The 4,860-nt window shown below is 41.9% G+C and overlaps 1 non-coding gene across 1 annotated transcript; it reads right to left on the reverse strand.

The window, feature by feature from the left end:
• Window positions 1-1,375: 1,375 nt before the first annotated feature.
• On the reverse strand, window positions 1,376-1,483 carry LOC130959467 (small nucleolar RNA R71). Its single transcript, XR_009078545.1, has one exon. It is a non-coding gene; the product is annotated as a small nucleolar RNA R71 (small nucleolar RNA).
• Window positions 1,484-4,860: the final 3,377 nt, after the last annotated feature.

Raw genomic sequence — 4,860 nt, forward strand, 5'->3', positions numbered from 1 at the left:
GAATTATACAGAAAAAGCTGAGCATTCAAAAATGCCCAGTGAAGAAGGCAGACTGGCGTTTAAACGCCAGCCAGGGTACCTGGTTGGGCGTTTAACGCCCAAAAAGGGTGCATTTTGGGCGTTAAACGCCAGAATGTATACCATTCTGGGCGTTTAACGCCAGGATGGTGCAGGGGGAAGATTTTGTTTTCAAAATCAAATTTTTTTTTTTAGTTTTTCAAAATCAAATCTTTTTCAAATCAAATATTTTCAATCAAATGTTTTCAAAATCAATTTCTTTCCTTTTTAAAAGATACTTACTAACAATTAATGATTTGATTGAACATCACAAGATTGTTACCTTTTCTGTTGAGGAAGGTTTGAATGTTTCAAATCATATCTTTTCTTGTTAGGCAAGTCATTCATTTTTAAAATCATATCTTTTCAAATAGTTTTCAAATCATATCTTCTCAATCACATTTTTTTTTTCATATCTTCTTAACCACATCTTTTTCAAAATAACTTTCAATCAAATCTTCTTAATTTCTAATTTCAAATTCTTTTTCAAAAATCACTTGGTTTCTTTTCCACTTTGATTTTCGAAAATCAATTGATGTTTTTCAAAAATGTTTTCAAAGTATTTTAATTAATTTTCGAAAATCTTCTTCCCTCCTTCCCACATCCTTCTATTTATGGAGTGCCACTCCTTCTCAATGCACAATTCGAACCTTATCTAACTAAAGTTCGAATTTATCTTCTCCTTCTTCTTTCTATTTCTCTTTTCCTCTGACATTTCAAGGAATCTCTATACTGTGACATAGAGGATTCCACACTTTCTTGTTCTCTTCTCTTTCTTATGAGCAGGAGCAAGGACAAAGGCATTCTTGTTGAAGCTGATCCTGAACCTGAAAGGACTTTGAAGAGAAAGCTAAGAGAAGCCAAAGCACAACTCTCTTTAGAGGACAGGACCGAATTCTTCAAGGAAGAAAACATGGCAGCAGAAAACAACAACAATGCAAACAATGCAAGGAAGGTGCTGGGTGACTTTACTGCACCTACTCCTGATTTTTATGGGAGAAGCATCTCTATCCCTGCCATTGGAGCAAACAACTTTGAGCTTAAGCCTCAATTAGTTTCTCTAATGCAACAGAATTGCAAGTTCCATGGACTTCCAATGGAAGATCCTCATCAGTTTTTAGCTGAATTCTTGCAAATCTGTGACACAGTCAAGACTAATGGGGTTGACCCTGAAGTCTATAGACTGATGCTATTCCCTTTTGCTGTAAGAGACAGAGCCAGAATATGGTTGGACTCTCAACCTAAAGAAAGCCTGGACTCATGGGAAAAGCTAGTCAATGCCTTCTTGGCAAAATTCTTTCCACCACAAAGATGGAGTAAGCTTAGAGTGGAAGTCCAAACCTTCAGACAGAAGGATGGAGAATCCCTCTATGAAGCTTGGGAAAGATACAAACAATTAATCAGAAAATGTCCTTCTGACATGCTTTCTGAATGGAGCATCATAGGTATTTTCTATGATGGTCTCTCTGAACTATCTAAGATGTCCTTGGATAGCTCTGCAGGAGGATCTCTTCATCTGAAGAAGACGCCTACTGAAGCTCAAGAACTGATTGAAATGGTTGCAAATAACCAATTCATGTACACTTCTGAAAGAAATCCTGTGAACAATGGGACTAGTCAGAAGAAAGGAGTTCTTGATATTGACACTCTGAATGCCATTTTGGCCCAGAATAAAATATTGACTCAACAAGTCAATTTGATTTCTCAAAGTCTGTCTGGAATGCAAAATGCACCAAACAGTACTAAGGAAGCTTCATCTGAGGAAGAAGCTTATGATCCTGAGAACCCTTCCATGGAAGAGGTAAATTACCTAGGAGAACCCTATGGTAACACCTATAATTCTTCATGGAGAAATCACCCAAATCTTTCATGGAAGAATCACGAGAGACCTCAACAAGGTTTCAATAACAATGGTGGAAGAAACAGGTTTAACAATGGCAAGCCTTTTCCATCATCTTCTCAGCAACAGACAGAGAGCTCTAAGCAGAATAATTCTAACTTAGCAACCATGGTCTCTGATCTGATCAAAACCACTCAAAGTTTCATGACTGAAACTAGATCTTCCATTAGGAATTTGGAAGGACAAGTGGGTCAGCTGAGCAAGAAAATTACTGAACTTCCTCCAAGCACTCTCCCAAGTAACACTGAAGAAAATCCAAAAGGAGAGTGCAAAGCCATAAACATGGCCGAATTCTGGGAGGAAGAAGAGGCAGTGAACGCCACTGAGGAAGGCCTCACTGGACGTCCACTGGCCTCTAATGAGTTCCCCAATGAGGAACCTTGGGAATCTGAGGCTCAGACTGAGACCATAGAGATTCCCTTGGACTTGCTACTGCCTTTCATGAGCTCTGATGAGTATTCTTCCTCTGAAGAGGATGAGTATGTCACTGAGGAGCAAGTTGCTAAATACCTTGGAGCAATCATGAAGCTAAATGACAAGTTATTTGGAAATGAGACTTGGGAGGATGAACCTCCTTTGCTCACCAAAGAACTGGATGACTTGTCTAGGCAGAAACTGCCTCAAAAGAGGCAGGATCCTGGGAAGTTTTCTATACCTTGTACCATAGGCACCATGACCTTCAAGAAGGCCTTGTGTGACTTAGGGTCAAGTGTAAACCTCATGCCCCTCTCTGTAATGGAGAAATTAGGGATCTTTGAGGTGCAAGCTGCAAAAATCTCACTAGAAATGGCAGACAACTCAAGAAAACAAGCCCATGGACTTGTAGAGGATGTTCTGGTTAAGATTGAAGACCATTACATTCCTACTGATTTCATAGTCCTAGAGACTGGGAAGTGCATGGATGAATCCATCATCCTTGGCAGACCATTCCTAGCCACAGCAAAGGCTGTGATTGATGTTGATAGAGGAGAGTTGATCATTCAAGTGAATGAAGAATCCATGGTGTTTAAGGCCCAAGGATATCCCTCTATCATCATGGAGAGGAAGCATGAAGAGCTTCTCTCAAAACAGAGCCAAACAGAGCCCCCACAGTCAAACTCTAAGTTTGGTGTTGGGAGGCCACAACCAAACTCTAAGTTTGGTGTTGAAACCCCACATTCAAACTCTAAGTTTGGTGTTGGGAGGTTTCAACAAGGTTCTGAGTGTTTCTGAGGCTCCATGGGAGTCCTCTGTCAAGCTAATGACATTAAAGAAGCGCTTGTTGGGAGGCAACCCAATGTTTTATAATTAATTATTTTCTTTTGTTATTTTATCTTTTTTGTAGGTTGATGATCATAAGAAGTCACAAAAATAATGAAAAAAGCAAAAACAGAATGAAAAACAGGAAGAAAAACAGCACACCCTGGAGGAAGAAGCTGCTGGCGTTCAAACGCCAGTAAGCCTTGCTGTTGGGCGTTTAACGCCCAGTCTGGCACCCTTCTGGGCGTTTAACGCCAGAAAGGGGCACCAGACTGGCGTTAAACGCCAGTAAAGGGCAACAACCTGGCGTTAAACGCCAGGAATGGGCACCAGCCCGGCGTTTAACGCCAGAAATGGGTCAAAACGTGGATTTTGATGCCATTTGGTGCAGGGATGACTTTTCCTTGACACCTAAGGATCTGTGGACCCCACAGGACCCTACCATCACTCTCTCTCTTCTTCCCCCATTCACCAATCACCTCAACACCTCTTCCCCAAAAACCCCTCACCTATCAAATCCCATCTTTCTCTTCACCACTCACATCCATCCTTCATAAAACCCCACCAACCTCACCCTTCAAATTCAAACCACTTTCCCTCCCAAACCCACCCTCAAATGGCCGAACACACTACCCTCCCCCTCTTCCTCATTTCTTCTTCTTCTACTCCTTCTTTCTTCTTTTGCTCGAGGACGAGCAAACATTTTAAGTTTGGTGTGGTAAAAGCGTTGCTTTTTCGTTTTTCCATAACCATTATGGCACCAAAGGCCGGAGAAACCTCTAAAAAGAGGAAAGGGAAAGCAAAAGCTTCCACCTCCGAGTCATGGGAGATGGATAGATTCCTCTCAAAGGTGCATCAAGACCACTTCTATGAAGTTGTGGCCTTGAAGAAGGTGATCCCCGAAGTCCCCTTTTTACTCAAAAAGGGTGAATATCCGGAGATCCGCCATGAGATCCAAAGAAGAGGTTGGGAAGTTCTCACCAACCCCATTCAACAAGTTGGAATCTTGATGGTTCAAGAGTTCTATGCCAATGCATGGATCACAAAGAACCATGACCAAAGTGTGAACCCGAATCCAAAGAATTATCTTACTATGGTTCGGGGGAAATACTTGGATTTTAGTCCGGAGAGTGTGAGGGTGGCGTTCAACTTGCCTATGATGCAAGGAGATGAGCATCCTTTCACTAGAAGGGTCAACTTTGATCAAAGGTTGGACCAAGTCCTCACAGTCACATGTGAAGAGGGCGCACAATGGAAGCAAGATTCAAGAGGAAAGCCGGTCCAATTGAGAAGGCATGACCTCAAGCCCGTGGCTAGAGGATGGTTAGAGTTCATACAACGCTCAATCATTCCCACTAGCAACCGGTCCGAAGTTACCATAGACCGGGCCATCATGATCCATAGCATCATGATTAGAGAAGAAATAGAAGTTCATGAGGTTATAGCCCAAGAACTCTACAAGGTGGCGGACAAGACCTCCACTTTGGCAAGATTAGCCTTTCCTCACCTCATTTGTCACCTCTGTTATTCAGTTGGAGTTGACATAGAAGGAGATATCCCCATTGATGAGGACAAGCCCATCACCAAGAAAAGGATGGAATACACAAGAGACCCCTCTCATCAAGAAATCCCTGAGATTCCTCAAGGGATGAACTTTCCTCCAC

Source organism: Arachis stenosperma, chromosome 10 (genome assembly GCF_014773155.1).
Source record: "Arachis stenosperma cultivar V10309 chromosome 10, arast.V10309.gnm1.PFL2, whole genome shotgun sequence".
Taxonomy (NCBI): Eukaryota; Viridiplantae; Streptophyta; class Magnoliopsida; order Fabales; family Fabaceae; genus Arachis; species Arachis stenosperma.